The sequence below is a fragment of the Motacilla alba genome, chromosome 6 (genome assembly GCF_015832195.1).
Source record: "Motacilla alba alba isolate MOTALB_02 chromosome 6, Motacilla_alba_V1.0_pri, whole genome shotgun sequence".
NCBI lineage: Eukaryota > Metazoa > Chordata > Aves > Passeriformes > Motacillidae > Motacilla > Motacilla alba.
This window is the reverse complement of record NC_052021.1, coordinates 24,155,833-24,175,358: the sequence shown is the minus strand read 5'-3', so window position 1 is coordinate 24,175,358 and position 19,526 is coordinate 24,155,833. Positions and strand designations below refer to the sequence as shown.

Sequence of the window (19,526 nt, the reverse complement as noted above, 5' to 3'; positions counted from 1 at the left end):
GGGGCTGAGTGGCAGCCCCAAATCCACGCAGCCTTGATGATGGAGAGAGGTGTGTGGGAGTAGAGCATGCTCAGCACTTTGTAGGATGAGAGCTTTTTGTCAGCTTGTGTGAAATAAAGTCAGAGCTTAGGAACAGAAGTGATGGGTGGTAAACAGCTTGAACAAGGGAGATGAGACTTCTCTCTTTCTGTTTGCAGTCATTTCCTACCTCAGTGCTTTCCTCCAGCTGTAATTTTGTCATTGTGTACAAATGGGTCACAATGACATGTACATACCAAAAACCTCCACTGTGCATATGTAGTCCCCCAATTGTCCTTAATTCCTATTGTAAGAGAACTTCTGTCTGCAATGGAAGCAACTGGCTAGAATTGTGTATTTTTAACTGTTGTTTCAGTGAAATAACACAAACTTGAGAATTGTCATTGCAGTTAGTGCTCAATTAAAAAAGGATGTTTTTCCTGCTGAAAGGTGGAAAAAGACTTTTATTTGAATTTTTGTCCTCTGGAATAAAATACTGCATGTTGTGCAGAAATTAAAAGCACTGTTGAAAAATGCTGAAGGCCATAAATGAGTAATTTTATTTAGTTAAAAAGCTTTTTTTTTGAAAGGAAATCACTCCCAGTTTTGCCCTAGAAAAGCAGGAATTATCTCTATGTGTAACATAAAAGGGAGCCTAACCAGTGGACAAAATAATCAAGCCATCCAGTGTTTAAAGCACACAACCCAAGCTTTAAGCTTCTCTCTGATCTATTACATTAAAATTCACTCTTGGAGATGATTTGATAGGGAAGCCTCCTGTCTTGGATAAAAGAGAAATTGAGCTGGCAGTTAAGGTCTGTGTTGGATGCCCTGGCCACATGGCCATGCACAAGGAGGCTGCAGTGGGGGGATGTGGCACCATGTCCTGCTGGCAGCAGAGGACATGCCACCTCCCCAGTGCCACATCCCTCTCCTGGCTCATTCCTTATCAGGACAAAGATGAGGGAGGCACAATACTGATACCCACAGGGTGACAAAGTGTCTCTGATGGGTTTGAATTCCAGGCATTTCAGCTCCGAGCTGCTGCAAGCCCTTTGTTCTGTGAGCTGCAGCAGTGCCAGCGCATAGCATCCATGTGTATAACCATCCTGGAGCTCTGGAGTGACCATGCTGGCTTTTGGGAAACCAGCCACAGTCTAAGCAGGGCTCCCAAGTGGCTCCTTCAGTCTCAGCTGCTGGCAGTCATGGACACAGTTTCCATGGGCTGGGATCTCCTGCTCTGCAATGAATTCCCTTTCTCAACGTACACTTTGTGATGTAGCATGAAAAGGACCCTTTAGTCTTTCAGAATCTCTGATGCACCTTCTTCCGTTAAATCCCTTTGCACAAGCTGGCTGATTCCTTATTCTGAATAAATTAAAAATATCTAGTCCTTCTTGTAAGAGCTTGAGGTCTACTCAGAATGAAGCTCTGCCCTTCTCCTGATGCTTGCAGGCTGCACCTGTGAGCATGTCATACCATTAGTGCCTAATGCAGGGATATTTGGAAATATTCCACTGACAGGGGCAAGTGTCTGCATTAGAGGACTGAAATAGTGATGAGGGAAGGGGCTGGACAGTGTGCTCTGCTGGGTGATGTACGTGACTCGAGACAGCTGCAGGCTCTGCTGGTGCTTGTTGGTGGGGATGGTTTAGAGATTTTGCACAAAGCACTCCCCACCTGAACAGGCTAGAGGGGAGGAATTTGGCACACAGGTTTCAGGCACAACTGCTGTCCGTGTAAAAAAGCAGACATGTTTTAAGTGATCAGAGGATCCTGTTCAGACCTGGTATCATGCTATTCACTTCAGCTGGTTACTAATCCTGGCACTGAGTTTGACCCTTAAGCTTTTTGTTTTTATCATGTGCTTTGATACAGTCATAAAAATACTGACTGGCTGGCAGAGCTCCAGGGCTTGGCTTTATATTCGAGCAACTGCGAAACGAATGTGCTTATCGTGGTTTTATGCTTCAGGATATTGTCCTTTCCCCCTGCCTGCCCCTCAAGATCATTTTAAACCTCACATTCCTTGTTCTGGGGACAACTATGTTGCCCTCTGCATGTTGTGCAGGGCAGGTTCATCCCAGGATTGCCTTTGCTCTTGGCCTCAGACCTGGGTCTATGAAAATACAAGACTTCAGTGGAAATACTGCCCCAGGCACCATGGGAGAGGAGATGGAGCTGGAGGTGGGCTGGGGTCTTGGAGGCCCTCCTTCCCCATGTTGCTGAAGCCTGTGCTTTCTCCCCACCAGCCATGCCTGGTGTTTGAACTTTCTGAAGCATTTGGTTCTGGGATATCCCATCCCTGCTGGGCTGGGAGCTGTGTGTGTCTGTGCCTGCACACGGAGTGAGACGAGAAGTGTTCCAAGAGAAAATCCCTGTCCGTGACTGAGCTGCTGTGCCCCCTGCCAACGAGTCAGCAGGCTTTTTATATCCCACAGGACTTCAGTGTGCCCCAGAGAGACTCCAGGGAGTTTATTCTGCTGCTGGGAGGTGCAGCTTTGGTTGCGTGGTGTGCACTGTACTGCTGTATTTCAGCAATGTGCCCCTCATATTCATTGTGAATTTAAATATAAATTGGCCTTGATTCTTGCTTCACAAAGGTGTTCCCTTCATTTCTGTGAATAACTGCCTTACAACTCATGAATTTTAATCTCTGCTCTACAGTGCCCCTAGAATGGATTTTATCTGGGTTTAACTAGACCTTCCCTTACCATGCTGCTTCCCTATGGGCTGCGGAGCAGTTCAGCCTCCCAGGTACTGCATCCAGATTGTATCTTCAGCTGCTGATAAAGAAATGGAAGGAATATACTTTTTGTTTGCTTTGTATAGGGACAGTACAGCTACTACTCTTCCCCATTCCTGCCAAATGGCAATTTCATTATTGCAGAGGGATGTTGCACCCTGTAAGAGCAAACTTACCTATGCTGACATGGATAGACAGGACAACTCCTGGAAGGCAAGTACCCAAGAGAGCATCTTTCCCAGGCCAAGGTAGGACATAAAGTTGAGTCAGATGTTATCGACCTTGGAATACATCATTCCCCAGAGCAGGCAGCCCCCCAGCATGCTCCCAGTAGACTTCTGCTTATTCTGCTGTCCAGGATGGGGAGCTGAGATGGAGACCTCAGTCCTGCTCCATCCCAGGCAGTGCATAAACAGCTGCTGGGCAGGGATTGAATCCTCTTGGATTCTGCCTGTGCTCTCTGTTTTGTTCCAAGTGCTGCTAATAATTAGTCAAATAAAATGATTACTAAGAAAAGGAATTTGGTTTATTGGAAGAATGTTCCAGGCGGGTTTTATAGCTCTGGAATAGTAACTTGCCAATCAAATAAGTATCACAGAGTGAAGAGAAACACAGTAGCCAGCTTGGCAGTCAGGCCAGCACTGCCTGTAGCACAAGGCTTGAAATAAACTTGGTATGAAAATGCATTATTTTATAGCCACGTTGCTCTTTTTTTGCTGGAAAAAAACTTTGCCTCCAAAACATTTATTTTTTCTGTCTTGTGTCTGGCACTGTCAAGTTTACGTGTCCCAGCTGTGTGTGCAGGTACTGGTATTCTCAAGCTTGTGAATTACCCTCTGCATTTCACCTCCTTGTTTCATGGGTCTTTAAAACAAAAGCACAAGATTTTCTCAAAAGGCATTTCTTCCCTTGTTGGAAAAGCCTCTCCTACTGCCCTCACCTCCAGATGCCACCCCCTCAGCTTTGAGCCAGTGACAAGGTTGAGTTGGTTCTTGGATTGGAGCTTCCAAACAAGGCTCCCCCTCGGTCATGTAGCTTCAATTCTGTTTTCCTCTGGAAACACTGTGGTTCTTTTTAAGGCCATGTTCTAATGTTTGGGAAACAACTCTTCAGTGTTTCACAGTTCAGACTGGGCTTCTCACAAGCTCCATCCTCACATCAATCCCACTGGCATCAGTGGCCCTTGGCCCTGTGCTCACTTGAGGGTAGGAGCTAAAGTTGTTTTGCTGTTTGGCTTGGTCTGAGTCCTACCTGGTTTTGTCATGAGGAGTTTGGTCAGGTTGCTGGAGCTGTGATAGATATCCAAGCCCATTTCCACAGTTCCTTCTGGTGAAAAGATGGTTTCTTGGCATCTGAAAAAATTCACAAGAACATGAAGCTGGAAGAGAATTTCAGCTCATGTCAACCTAAAAACAGGAGAGGCTGCACAAATATTTTCCACTGTTACCAGGTTTGTTGCCTGCTAGGACAGAACTTTTGTTGGGAGCACAAGAGCTGCAGCCCTCACACTGTGCAACTGAAATCAGTGTTTGCTTCACCAGAGCAGTCCTGAAATTGCTTTTCTAAAGGGGTTACAAAGGTACATGCAAGAGCCTGGATGTGGAGGAAGCTTTGCTTGAGTTAGTTTTAGGAACAGATCTACAGACTATTACTATAGATAGTTTGTCCAGTCTGAGACACTTGTTTCTGGAGGGTTTGTCTATGGGAGATAAGAGAGATGCTTTACCTTCTTAAAGGGGGTTATAGGTTCATTGCAATCTGTCAGTGTCAGCTGCTGACTTTTATGCAGCAGGGACAGGAATGGTATTTCCATCCCCTTCCCAGCTACAGGCTGGTTATAGCAGCTGTGTTCCTCCATGGGAGAAGGGAATGGGAGTCCAACCAGCTCGATGGAAAAATGTTAGGAGCCATGCATTAACTGACTGCATCCCTTCCACTCCCTCCCTGGGTAGGGGAAAAGAAACCTCTGGAAAATGTGGCTGTTGGTTTTTCTGGGATGAGGGAAAACCCAAGGCTTGCATGCCAGATGTCCTTTCAAGGGAAAAAAAGAATAAAATGACATGGCTGGGATATTATTTGGGTTGTTTTTTAATGTCACACCTCGATGGAGTCTGAGGTTGTTAACTAGGGGATTGACTCTCAATATTGTGGCCAGATGCAGGGGTTGGCTGAGCTCCCTCACTTCAGAGCTCACTTTTAAATCATGCTTCGATAATTTACCCTGCCAAGGAGATTTGTAGTTCAGTGGTGCTTTGGAGTTGGTTTTTGAGCTAAGGAGGGCTGCCATGTCAGTGAGAAGATAGCCGGGTCTCCAGTCAGCCTCTCAGGTGTTTCCGAGTGGCCACATCTGCAGATGGGAATTAGTACCCCTTTCCCATAGATGGGATTTCTCTAACTCCTGAAAAAAACTTCAGCCTGTTTTGCCTGTCCTGCTTCTTAAATCCATGGGCCTGCAATGGGTCTAATCAGGTAGAAGTGTGACATCTTTCTGTTTTCAGTGATTTCTTGCTGTAATAGTGGTTTGCTGACTTGGGGAGCTGGTGACACGCTTGCTGACTGTGGCTTTTCATGGTTTCAAGCTAAGAGGCAGTCTAGTTGACACCAAGGCCATGTGGCAGCCTCTCCACAGAGTTCTGGCCGCTGAGTGACTGACTGCAGTCATGGCTTGGCTTTCTTACCACTGTGGAGGGGCTGCTTCAGATCCCTCCACAGGCTGCACTACTGTCAGGATGGCATCCACAGCTAGAGAGGTTTAACAAGAGTTGGAAGCTTGTGTAGGCTGCTGCAGCTGTGGCAAGAAGTGAGCCAATATGGAGAGGATTCAGTCATCTCCAGCTGAAAGTTGGCAGGTTGTGAGTGATGTGTGAAAATAGGGTGTGGGAACAATTCATGTGTGCTGGAGTTGTGGAGATGTTGGGCTGGAGGGTTCCTGCTCATCTCTGCAAGGCTGGAAAAGCACTGTTGATCAGGGTTGTAGACCAACTGCATGGACTGCTTTTGGGAAAGCCCAGAATTATAGTAGAAGGATGATATTCAGCAAATTAGGATTTTCACAGAGCCCCCAAATCAGCAGTTGTAGAAGTCCAGGCACTGTAATTTGTCACTTCTTGGGACAAAGGGACAGAGAGGAAGGCCTTGATGGTCACAGGCTGCAGATCAGTGGTGAGAGTTAAGTGCAGGCTTAAATCCCATTGAAATCTCTGGAATTAAGGCCCTTTCTTGAAGTTTACTGTGTCCTTCAGTGCCCTGGCAGGCTGAGTCTCCAAGGGATTGCTGTTGTGATCTCCACAGGCTGTTCAGTCTCTACACTTTCTAGGAAGATTTCCTATCCTGAGGAGATGACATTTATCCATGGGACCAAAGCAAATCACTCATCTCAGTGTTCAGAAAAGGGTTTCTTTGCGACCATGGAGAACAGGAAAAATCTCACCATTAAGTGAGGTGTGCCTCCTTATTTACAAGCCTTGAGGAACATTTTGGCTGTCTTTGTGTTCTGGTGGAGAAGCCTCACAGGCAGCTGGGGGAGCAGAAATCATCTCCTCTGGAGCACAGATGGGGGACACAGCCATGCAGCCCAAGTTGTACTCTTGTCTGTCCCATCCAGGGCAGTCCTGGGCTGTCTGAGACACTCCTGGAGAATGCTGATGGGGCTGTGGTTTTGCCCTGTGGTCAGCCACGTCTCAGGGTTGGTGGTTATCCTCCACTGAACTACCGGTCTGTTCTCCAACTGGCCTCCTTTGCCTACCCTCAAGAGCAATTTGCATGGTTAAAGGGAGGAGAGACTGTGGGAGCCTAGTGGTGTCTCCCTGGCACCCAAGCCTGTGCCTTTCTCATCTGGTAGTGCCCCTGCCATCATTTTGTCTGAGTTTGTCCCTTCTATCAAGTGAAGGCAGCCACAGTGGCTGTATCAGACAGGATTTGGGATGCCTTATGGAACAATTACTCCATGTTTGCTGCTTCCAGTGAAATTTGGTTGACTTGTGAGCAGATTTTTACCCTAGCTTTTCTTTTTTTTCACCCTTTTTTTTTTTTTAAGCTTGGAATCTATTCTCCTGGCCCTGGAGTGATGGATCACCCTGCTGTTCCACCTGGGGGATGTCCAGGATCTCCATTCCTTCCTCTTGAGGCAGACCAGGGCAAATCCTGGAGCTAGTGGCCCAGTGGAATTGCTGGGGGCAGGCCCTCACATTTGACAATCTATATCTGCTGGTGTGTGGGCAAGGATTTATTTTCACCTGTGAGCGTGCAGGTGGAGAGCCAGCTCCCATCAGCAGCCTGCAGACAGAGCTGGGCCATGGAGAATGAGGCCCTGACCCCGAGAGCTTTCCCTGCACCTCGTGGCAGCCCGTCTGTTCGTGCCACAGAGGGCTGTGTGGAAGATGGAAAGGGAGGCATTCTGCTAGAGCATGGGATGCTTTCCCTTTCAGCAGAGCCCACCCATAGCACCCATCTGTGAATCCGGTGATTTTACATCCATCTTTGTGTTGTTCCAAGGCAACAAGTGTTTCATATTTAAAGAGTATTAATTTAATATTACTGAAGCCTTAAGAAAAGGCGCAGTGGGCCAAGTCCTGGTAGTTTTGCTTGCATTTCACAGGGCTGAGGAGGGTGAGATTTGATCCTCTTTGGATGTACCTCTAGTGGAGGGGCGGTTGTGGGGGGAGAGGGAAGAGACAGGGGAATTACAACATTGGAAATAAAAAATCCTACCACTGCCAGAAGCCGTTTTGCAATAAGACACTTCAGGGTGTGAGTTAAGATGCTGTAATTCACACCTCCTGCATTTTGTGGCATTCAGCCCACTGCTTCATGCCCTGCACACGAGGGTGAGGGATTTCAGCTCATCCTGCCCCCTGGCCAGCCAGCCCTGGAGCAGAAATGGCTGCAGGGCTCGTCTCTCCCTCCACTTTGCCTATCTGCCTCATGGTAAATTATAGTGCTGCCTCCAGCTCCTTCCTGTTTAGCGCTTCATAAATTAGAATTTAGAATCACTCTGGGGACCCAAGTTAAAAACTTTGAATCTTTTGAATGAGGATTGGAGTCAAATCCTCATTTTTCTAAAAGGGTCAGGCATGTGGAAGTGTTACATCACCATCAGTGATGCTGGGCCAGAGCTCATGTGCCCAGCAAAGATTAGAGTCTCTTCCTGTGAGTGAGTGACTCAGCCAAGCTGCTTTGTAGATCACTGTGGACTGATAGTGCTACATCATAGAGGAGACACAGGCTGGTGTCAGTTTGGTCATCTCTGCACCGTCTGGACCTTTCCTTACTGTGCATCCACCTTAACTTCAGCCTTGTAGGCATTAGTCTGCCTGGATTTGTCTCTTCCTGCAGGCAGAGAAAGAGGCACCTCTGGAGATGGATGTGTACCCTTGCTACCTACCTAGACAAGGATCTGAGATGAGTAGCTTTGGCCAGTTTGAGATCCCAGTGTAGGGTTGCATAAGGCTAGGACTTTTTCTCCAAATTCTGCCTAGCAAATTCCTGCTGTCTCCAGGTGCTGATGTGTTGAGTGCAGCTGTATTCGTTCTTGAAAGCCTGCTGTTACAGTCAGTGATCTTTCTGGGCTTTGGGTGGACATTTCAGCAGATTTAATAGAGTTTCTGTCTGTGCAACATACATAATTCCCTTTAAGTGGCTAAGAGTGGGAGAACATTCAAGCTTGGAGAATGAAAGGAAGAGGTTTGTTTATTGTTCTCAAGCACTGTAAGCCCTGAATTTGGCAGAAATGTAAACTTAGAAGTCATTTTGCTGATTCATGTTTTATTAGTGATTTTGATAGAACATATAATATGGGCATGGCCCTAAAAGACTTATTTCTAATGGGGCACATGCTGACTTGCAGCCACATACCTTCCTTCCAAAATTTAGTAATTCCCAGGGTTGTGCCTAAGCTGTGAAACAAGAAGGAATTAGTGTAGCCACTGCCACCCTGGCATCTCTGACAGAAGCTGCATCTCCAAACAGCAGTGCATGTCTCCAGACAAGATGTGGAGTTTTTTTATGGGGAGAAGTGTCCAAGTGACAAAGCCCAGCTTAGAGTGACTGAAAATCCTTGGGAGTGTTCTTTACTCCTGCACTGAAAGAGTCCAGGCTCACAGCAGGAGCTCAGGTGGTGGCTTGTGCCAGGACATGAGCCAGATATGGCTGGATTTGATCAGATCATTTGGCAATATGGTCACAACTGCTGATAATCACCTCCTACCCTAATTTAGCATTATTTTAGGGGCCCATCTCCTTTGCACCCCTGCAGAGAAGCAGGTTGGCTTGGTGGGCAGTGCAGGTCAGTAGGACAGCTTTCTCCTGGCTGCAGTACAGCCTGGAGACTCATCTCCCAGTTCCTCAGCTGGGGGTGAGGTAAGGCAGTGAGACTGTCCTGTCCAGCAGCCATCCACAGCCCACAGTTAAAGAGCTTTTCCTATTATTGGATCCTTACGTTTGTTGGGTTTAAAGGGAGTGACATTTTGAGCAGAAATACCCAAAGCCCAGTATTGCTCTGGGCTGGACAAAGATGCTCTGCTTTGCATCTCTGTGCATCCCGGCAGGGCGGGACAGTGCTCGCTCCTCCTGCGGTGCTGGCCAAAGGCCCTGGGAGCTGCTGGGCACGGCTCCGTGTCCCTGTGCCTGCGTGTGGGCCAGGTTGCAGAGCTGGAGAAGGATGGGTTTGCACTGCCTTTGACAGCCCTGCATAGTGGGGACGGGAGAGGGTGTTCCTGCAAGTGGGGAGGCAGGAAGCCAAGCGTGGGAAAAGGAGGGAAAAGGAGGATGATTGTGAGAAGAGTAGGAGGGAAGGAAAGGGCAGAGACAATAGTTCAGCTTAGCAAAGAGGCAGTGATGGAGGGTGTGAGGATTTGGCACAGTATCTTCCTGTAAACCCTGAAGGTCCACAGGAAGAAGGTAATTTTGTGTTTAATTGAGTGCCGTGCCCTGCCGAGAGGGAATCCATTCCACACAGGACTCTTGCATCAGTTTTCCTGGTTTGGCCAGAAGGCCAGGGGGTGAGGGCTGGAATAAGGAGGTTGCTCCATGTTTGCCTCTTAGGCATTTTGCAGTGCAATTCAGACATTGTTTGCAAGACTGGGACACAAAATCATTTTCTTCTTTCACTCTTCTCCCCACAAGAAACACAGATTTCTCTAAAGCCTGAAGTCAGAGGTCACTACAGTGAAAGACATTTTTCCAGTGACTTCAGCATTGCGTCTTTGAGGGGCTGTGGAAATTTGTTCCCTTTTTTCCAGGAATTGGTTTTACATTGTCAGGATTGTTCTGTAGAGAACAAGTACATTAATTCTTTTATATTTTATATATATATAGATAGATAGATACAGTCATGCAGTATAATTAAAGATCGATGTGCATTGAACATTTGCAGAATGGTATTTATGTTTTGAGGATAGCTCCTTTTTTCAGTTGCTCTTTTATCATTTTGCATTTAAAATGCAAATACAGTTTCCCTGCCCATGGCAGTGGGGTTGCAACTAGATCATCTTCAAGGTCCTTTCCAATCCCCACCATTCTATGATCTGTCAGCATGTTATGCTGGCAGTTCTGGAATGCTTTCCTGGTTGATGTTGATTTCACCTCAAGTTTTATCCTTCAGTCATGCATGAAGAACGTAGTGGCACTAACAGGATAGAAATTAGAAGAGTTTGTTTCAGAGCTGGTTTTTTTTTCACACTTAGAGTACTGTGCCTCTCAGGTCGGCTTTGTGAATCTGAGGGTCTCTTGGTTTACATGAACTTTTTATTTCTCTCCACTCAAAATGAGAAAAAAAAAATCCCACTATTCTATGGCAAAATCCCAGGAGATTTCCATTATTTGGACTAAGAATGTCCCAGAGCTTTGTCATTGTTCTGGAAGGGCCTGGAGGAATTTTGCTCGTTTTCCCAGGCCCTTGCTTTGCTTTTCCAACCACTGCATCTGGGGGTCATACGTAAGGTTACAAATCAAAGCCGGAAGATTTGCATGCTAATATAAACTACATGCAAGTGTTGCTGCAGAGCAGGAATCCTGGCTGTTGGGAGCCAGAAGGGAGGCTGGGCTGCAGCAACAACGCCTCTGAGAGACCACGAGGCAGCCTGGGCAGGGAGCACTCGCCATTTGGGCAAGAGAGAGTCTGTAGCTGCAGCAGAACTGCTCTGGGGCCGTGTGTGAAATGGGCTGGGCAGCACCATGGTGTGCTGTGTCTGCGTGTGGCCACAAGCTGTGCGTGATCCAGCACTGTACATGAGCTCCACAGCTGGGAAAATGCATCAGTCCAGGCCTGCTGGTACGGTGTAGAAGGGCCCTTGTTCTCAGAGCAGAAAGGTGCTCCAAGAGAACTCCCACAGGCACGAATAACTCGGTGCAGAGGTGGTTGAGACATGTAGAAAACAACAATTTCCAGGTAGTATTTTGTTTCTGTGTCTTGTCAATCTTGATGCACTTAACAGTAGCAAGCAGGTTTTTGTTAGCTCTTATTTGACCAGGCTATTCCTGTATCCCTGGCCCCAGGGCACTCGGTGACAAAGATCCCTTTGCCTGAAACATGAGCAGAGCTCTACTTGTCCTATTTTGAACATCTCTCAAGTCAATTCCTCTTGTGCCAAAATTAATTCAGCTGCTTCTCTCATAAGCCTCTTTGATTTGGCAGCATCCTTCTGATACTTTACCAATCTTGCTTTCATGTGAGGTTTGATCCAGCACCATGAAGGGAATGAAACTCTTCCTGTTGGCTTCTCTGAGTCTAATGATGCTGTTATGGCAGCCAAAATCAGATGCAGGCTGTACCCATTTGGACCAGGATTGGATTTAATATACAAACATTGCCCTCATCTGAATGATCATCATTGCTGATGACAGCAGAGTGGTCTCTTACAGCTGAACATTGCAAGATGTGTTGTAAACTAAGGAGTGATTTTAAAAATGCTCATGTCTGCCTCAATACTTTCCTGTTAAAACTCATTTCAGTTGAAGGAGGATGAAGCCAGTTTTCAGTCAGTTTTTAAGATTTGTTCCTTTGTAGAGAAGAAGGACAGAGGAATTAAATAATTTCATACTGGAAAATAAGTTTTTTGAGTGCTGCTTCTCCTTGGTGTTGTCCTTTTCCTTGCAAATGACATGATGATGTAGGACCTGAGAAGGGATTGGCTTAGAAGGACCTCCACCTCACTTCCCCATCGGACTTCCACATTAAGAAGCTGTACTCTTTGGAGGTGATAGGTTTTATTTCAGAACAACTTCAGTTGCAAATCAATCTCTAAAACCAGTTTAGTGAAATTGATGTAATTCCTGTATTCAAAATTGGTCAGTGAAACTTGGAGGATTTAATATTCAAGAGTCTATTTTGTCTGTTGATTGTTTCTTTTTCCAATTCTCTTTTCTTGAACGGAGATTTTCTTCTCCCACCAGGACACACTCATATTTTAGGGTTGTCATGAAACACCAACCATCTGCTGAGGAGAAGGACACAAGCATTGAGTTAAAATAGTTTAAAAGTCAGATGGCACCCAGGTTTAAGAGGCAGTAAGCTGAAAAATCTTTACCTCCAAGTGCAGCTGTACTGTTTTTGTTTGCTTTCCTTGCACAACCTCTTTCAGACCTGGGTAGGTATTTGAGAATGCCACAAGGGAGGCAGGTTTCACAGAGAGCCTGTATGTTCTTGTTTCCATTTTACATTTGTCACTCTAAGATTCTAATGCTCTGTAGGCTTAGATGTTCTGTTTTCTAATAACCTGACAGCTCTTAAATGGCAGAAACTGAATCTTGTGGTTATTCTGTTTCACAAATAGTTCCATCACACGTGGAAAGTAAATGTAGATGGATTGAGACAGACTGGAAACAGAAATATGAGTCCTCATTGTGCTCTGCACAGATGCTCCCTCTCCCTCAGGCACACGTGTAAATGTAATGGGTGGATGCTGTCCACTTCCTTTGTCTCCTCCCCTTGCAGGGAAGCTGCTCATCTGCTTCCAGAAGATGGGAAGAGGTAGTGGAGAAGTGGCCAGTCATTATTAGTTCTATTTCTTTTTCTGTAAGCTGTAGTTGTTGGATATGCTGGAGTTAAGATAGCCTTGACAGGTCTTTGACATGACCCAGGATATCAGTTAAGAACAAACAAAGCCCTGCTAATGCAGCACAGATACTGCATGTCTGCAAGAATCAGACACATCATACTCTGCTCACACACCCCCAAGAATGAACTTAAATGAAGTAATCAAACAAGCCTGGCAAGAGGCTCAGAGGTGGTCTGTAACCAAGCTGCAGGGCTCCCAGCTGCTCCAGTTCTGCGGCCCTCTGGTCAAGTTACTGCCACAAATCATGGGTGCAGATTCCACTTTTTACCTTTTTATGCCTCTCATGGTCATTTGCATTGCCTTGCAGAGAAATAGAGCAGGGAGGTTTTCTGCTTTTGGCTTATTGCTCTGATTGTGTGGGACAACTTAGCATCTTCTTAGCAGGAAGATGCTGGAAAGGCCTGAAGACTGTTTAGAAACTCAAGCTGGCAAATGCCAAAAAGCTGAGGGGTGAAGTGGAGACTAAGTCAGAATCTGAACTGTGGGCTTTAAAACCTCATCAGTGCATGAGAAGAATATGGGAGGCTAAGTACTGTGTTACTCTGCCTGTGTAACACGACGAGCTGGATTCGTCATTCAGACACAGCTCTGTTCTGTGTCTGGTCTGTCCCCCTGGAGCTAGGAAACCAGCAAACTCATCCAGCCAGGTGCCTCCATACTCCAATGAGTTCCTCTTCCTGTGTTCCAGGGATGTCTGCTGGCTGGCTTGAGGCAGTTGTTTGCTATTCTCATTTGTTCTTAAGTACTGGGATTTGGCAAAGAGAAACAGATTGCACCCTGATTACTGCTCCACCAAGAGGAAGATCTGTGCTCATATAGGTTGCAGTAGTGGTGTGGTTTTCTAAACTAGAATGGACCCAGTTTGAGTCTTGAGACTATGACTAGATTAGGAGCTGGAAAGGAGTTTGTTTTTTGTGTACTCACAACAGATTTGGTGTGATATGGCTGAAAAGAGAGGCAGCATTAATCCTTTTACACTGTAGCTTAGAGGTGAAACAAGATCCACAAAAGAAATGTGGAGAAAGGAAAACTCTCCTATCCCCCCCTCCCTATTTTTTTTTTCTTTCCCTTCACTTGTATGTTTATTTTGACTGTAAATTAGTTTGCAAATTATGATGGAAACTGGAATTGCTATGTCCTGCTTTAGTTGCCTGTGTGGTGGCTGCTTACAGATGAGAACTGGCAAATGCTAGAGCTGTTCAGTTTGCTCTTTCCCAGCATACTGTAACTTTGCTTTGCTTCCAAGACTAAGGTACGTGCAACATTTGTCCATGAGACCCCTGGGTCATTTTGTCTTTTTCTCAGTTACGTTTTCCCCATTGGTAATGGAAACACGAGCTGAGTAGAGGGGTGTCCATGAAGCCACATCTGGTGCATGAGAAAGCCAGATGCCCCACACCTGCGTGCAGCCCGCGTCACCCCCTCCTTGGGACTGCTCTGAGGCATCCTGCCCTGGCAGCAGCCACCCTGCAAGGACCTTTCCTGTCTGGGGCTCCCTGGGTCTCATATTTCTTCCAAGTCTCATCTCTGTTTCTCAGCTCAGTCTTCAAAATCCTGGAGTGAGAACAGCTCCGCAGTGGGTTTGAAAATAGCTCTTCCTTGGCCCTGCCCCAGCTGAGCTGAGGTGCCTCGGAGACCGTCGTGCTGAAAGGTGACCTCATTGCATGGCATCAGTGATGGACTTACCACTGGCTTGGGGCTGAGGGTCTGACTTCACCTCTGTGGGAATTTCCCAGGTCTCACAGTGCTTTTTAGTGCCTTTTGGATGTTAGTGAGCTGGGCAAGAAGCCCGTGCTGTGCTCACTGAATCCAGAGTCAGATGTGATCCAGGCCAAGTGAAGGCACAGGTGATGTGTGCATGAGAAGGGCTTACATTCTCTGTGTTTATTCCTGGAGCATTCCACTCTTCCTGATGCCACACTGGCCCTCGTATAGGGCAGAAACTGAGGACACTAAGGCCCCTTATCCTGGGGAAACCCCAGCTGCTGGTGCCGGTGTTTTACGGGGTAGAAAAAGATACCTAAAATCAACCAAACCGCATCAGGAAGCTGAACGGCTTTGCTGGTTTGGTCTTGTGGGTACCAAAATTGCTGTCCCTAGGCTGATATCACTTCAAATCTGGATCTGGGCCAGCACCAATTTGTGCTCATCAGCACATCTTTGACGTGAAAAGGTTATGCAAACAGTGAGTTGGTGCAGTGGCTGTACTCTGGTAATTTAGGGCACAGATGAATGTTGACTTTGCTGCAGTTTAAGTTGTTTTAATGCAAACTCCGCCAGGTAAATAAAGCAGCTGAAATTGCTGCAAGCCTTGCAGGAGCTGAGTTGACTTTGCATGGAAGTGGAGCAGAGAGCATTCACATGCTGAGCTGTGCTGGTGGAAAGCTTCCAGCTCACAGGCAGAGATAGCATCTGAATGCAGGGGAGAAGGGGTATCTTTTCCAATTCAAACCTGGTTCATAGGAGGACAAACATCCAACACTTAAACAGGAGTTTTGAAGAAGCTGACATTTTCCAGGATAAAAGGGGATATTGTGATGGTATCTGCACACAAACTGCACCATAGTGTTGTCTTTTGCATTCACAGAACTCTCTTAATAACTGGTGTTTACTGTAATTACTTATTAGAGGCTAACAACACCCTCTCTAATGTGTGCAGGGATATTTCTGGTTTCTGCTTTTCAATCTTCCCTTTGCCAATAGCTCTTGTATTTGTGTATGTTCTAATCTTGGTCTCATCAGATGACCAGTTTCAGACATTTGTCTTCCACTCCAGCTCTTGTTGGCTGTAGACAACAAGACATTACCCTCTAAAAAACAGCTGAAAAATAGGTCACATGAGAATAACCTGAATTTGGTACCTCTGGGGTTTGTGCTGGCTAGAACTGGATATTTTCCAGTGAAAACAAGACAGTCAACGATAAGGTCATGCCCAGTGACGTTAGAGTGGATGTGTTTTGTAGTAGGAAGTCATCTCTCCTCATTGCTTGTGTAGGCAGTAAAGGGAGAGCAATGACTTCAGTTTACAATAAATTTTCTGCTCTGTGGCGGGTAAAGAAGAAGTTTCCCAGAGCTAGAATTAAACAACAATAATTAGCAGCTGGTAAAATCCCCCTGGCACCTGTAGGCACACAGTTTGTGGTGATTGGGAGTGGGGCTGGGCCAAGCCCCATCCCCAGTGGGTGCAGCTGTGAGAAGCAGGTGAACAGTATCAAAGATAATGAGCCATGGAGTGCCCAGGAGCACTGACCAACCCCCAAAGGGAGCAGAGGGCACACAGGTGCAATGCATGAACATGAGGGGTATAAAAGGTTGGGCTAAAGAACGAGAAGGGCAGGTGCTTGAAGCCTTCTGAAATGGTATGATGTTACTCTGTGTGGGTTGAAGCCTTCTGAAATGGTATGGTGATACTCTGTCTATGGTGGCTGTCTCAACTGTGGTGTATGCTGGAACAGCACCCTTCACCTTCTTTCATAAGCCATCAATATTAAGGGCTCCTTATCAAGCTTAGTTCCTGATTAATATTCTAGATCTTTAAAGTCGACTTCCTGTTTCTCTGAAGAAGGATTTATTTTAAAATACAATAATACATCAAAAAAAGACTGGACTTGGGAAATTAAAATGTGAACATTCTTAGTGGCTGGAGCACCCAGTGATTGTGCAGTGAGTTGTTTGTTGTTTTTACTTCAATTTTCATTCATTGTCAAGGATCTTTTGTTAAAGATTTTTAAGGTGAAGCATTTGAATAGCATTTGCGTTTCGACTTCTTTATGGTTATAAAGATGGCAGATACATAAAGCAGGTCTCTTTGCCTTTAGTAATTAATTACTGCAGTAATTTGGAATCTCAATTACAGTTTAGTTGTGTGTAGGAAAACACTGTACTTACATGAAAGAGCTTGCTCCAAGACCTGTAAGGTACTTTGATTTTATCTTCTTTTAGCAAGACAGAATGTGCCAAGGAGCTGGGACTCTCTTGTGGGCAGGACCAACTGCATGTTGGAGTGGTGGCTTGTGTGGCTCAGTTTTGGGGAGTTGCTGGATGCCACAGAAATCTTTCCCCTGCCTCTGCACGTGGCTGTGAGAGCAATGCTGGCTCTGCTGGCTGTTGAGCGTGGGATGACTCTCCCTATTTACCCGATATTTCCTGCTGCCTCCTTGTCCCCTTGCATTTGCATGACCCTGGGCTCCCCCAGGACTGCTTTTCTCCCTCTCTCTTGGGACTTTGTTGATCACTTTCACAGCAATCCATTTTAAGATCTGAAGAAAAAAAAAAATGGTGAGGTAAGCTGATGTAATATTTGCTGCTCATGAGAAGGTTCTGCATCTGACCAAGGCAGCAGAAGCAAATAACTTCCAAACTCAGACCTCTAAGGGAGAGAAATGTGATATCTAAGGCTTCTGAAACCTCTGGACCTTGCATTTATAATCTGGGATTTTACAAATATTTTTCAACCAAACCCCATTATTTTAAATGGTGGCTTTTGGGAAGCAGTTAGATTTGGGCAAACAAGCAAAAAGAAAAAAAAAAGCTGTTTTAGGTTTTGCACCTGTCTCCCACCAAGCAGATTTTGAGCCCATTGGTTTCTCACTTCACATAGCACCAGGTTATGATTAAAGACTTTTCTTGCTTCTGCTGTAATCTTTCAGTAAAATAGAAGTCAGTGGATCTGCATGCTGCCCCATCCATCACTTACTGAGCTTGAGGAGACCTTAGGCTCAAAAAGATTTAATTGCTGTTCCAAATGTGCAGCAAAATCCTGGCTTTACTGAAGTCAGTGGCAGCTTTATTCCCACAGAGCCTGAATTTCAGATCTGGGAATGTATTATCTGCACCATGCAGTGGGGTGCTGCTCCTACACCTGTTTCCTGCACCAAATAAATCCAACCTCTTGCCCAGAATATCCCTGTGCACCCAACTCTGCCCCTCCTTGTGTCATGGAGGCGTTGTGCCACTTACTGCACCATCAAACTGGAATCCTAAAGTAGGATTGACTTTGCCTGGACTAGGTTTTGAACAAGGAGACTTGCAGGCTGTTAAAAATTTCAGGAACTCACAGATTTTGTGGGTTCTGAAGAACAGCACAGGGAAGCCTGAAGTGCCATGAAATTCAAAGTGCCTGGATGTCTGTGGCATATGCGTTTTGTTTCTAGTTTCTGAAGAAAAGATGCATAATGAAAGAAAAATTATAATCTTTATTTACATGTGCAATATGTTTCTCCTCCTGTCTCATCCCCTTTGTGAGAATTCAGGGCCAGAATTACAGTATCTGAAGTTGCTTTTGGAGCCTATTCAGCTCCCATCTGTCAAGATCTGTTTTTAATCCAATGGGTTTTCCATCTGAAAGTAGCTGTTGGATAGAGGATGAGTAGAAATATTTGTGTGTGAATTAGCTCAGAGTGAAGCTACAAACTTTTTTTTTTCCCACAACAAACACATGGAAAAATATTCTTCAGTGCAGTGTGGCTGGCCTGAAAATTGGCAACAGCAGCTTCCTTCCCAGGCTCTGACTCCTCTGCCTTGACTGCGTGGGTAAGATCTGTAAAGGGGACTTGAAATTTTCATTTTACACAGGCTTATCTCCCCTCCGTGCAGCAGGGCAGTGCTATGCCCCCCTTGTGTATATGGGCATTGCAGGAAGGAAGTTGGGTGGTTTGGTTTTCCAGGAAAATGATGAGGTGCAGCAGAGTAACCTGGGTTTGCCGAGAGTCAGGCTCTTACCCCTGGGCAGTCTTCCCTTTGTCAGCCTTGATGGTCTCTGCCCTGGTGGGAAGAGCAGATATGTTTGATACAATCATGAGAAAGGCCCCGGATCTCCTTAACAGCCTGTGCACAGCATCTCCAGTTATTGAATGCCATGAAACTGGGCTGCAGGAGATGGGAGGCAGAACACCTTGGGGACTGAATGTGGTCGTAACAAGCAGAGGGGAAAGTATGGCTGCAGGATCTCTGTGGTTTCTGGGAGGACACCCTGGGAAAGAAGAAGAAAAAACCATCCATTGGTGGTCCTTGGAAAAGTGTTATCAAGCCCAATGTTCAACACCCCTGCTGCAGGGATTTTTAGGTGATAATTTTTATTGGTAAAAGTACTGAAGCAATTGAATCCATAGCTTGGAAGATGGTCTGGTGTCATGGGGAAGGTGGAGAAGAGGGTGATGCTTATGCATCCCTCGTTGCTGAAGACAGAGAGCTTCACTTCTGCATCCATGGCAAAAGGGACCTCTGCTGCAGTGCTGTGGCTGAGGGAGGAGGAATGCTTTCCTGTTTCCTCTGCCAGATCATTATCTCAGTCCATATGTGAAACCTGGGAATTGCTTTAAAGGCCCAGGAGCTCTCCTAGCTGTGATTTTCATTATATTGATGTCTGTGGTCACCCTTGATAGCTCCATCCTGTGTTTGTTGAAGTCTTCTTATGGATCTGTCATCAAGGCAGCAGGACCAGCATTGGCCTGAGAGCAAGTGTATGAGAGAGCAGAACCTGGCCCATTTTCAACTTTTTTGGAGCTACTAGGGTCAAAAGGCAACATTTTTATGTCTTGTGTGTGTATTTATATGTATATGTACAAGTTTGTGTGTGTCTTTGTGAATCATTTTTATCACAGCTTCTGGCAAAACGGTGTTTCTGTAAGTGGATTGTTTTGGGGATGGACTAGGGTTGGGCAAGGGAAATCCTGGGCTTATTCCAGGTTTCTGTTGCTTTTTCCATC

The 19,526-nt window shown here is 45.9% G+C and overlaps 1 protein-coding gene across 4 annotated transcripts in view; it reads left to right on the top strand.

Annotated features, from left to right (window-relative positions):
• The window catches only part of SH3PXD2A (SH3 and PX domains 2A), a 248,561-nt gene that overhangs the window by 22,178 nt on the left and 206,857 nt on the right, over positions 1-19,526 (top strand). The gene's annotated exons all lie outside the window — the stretch shown is intronic.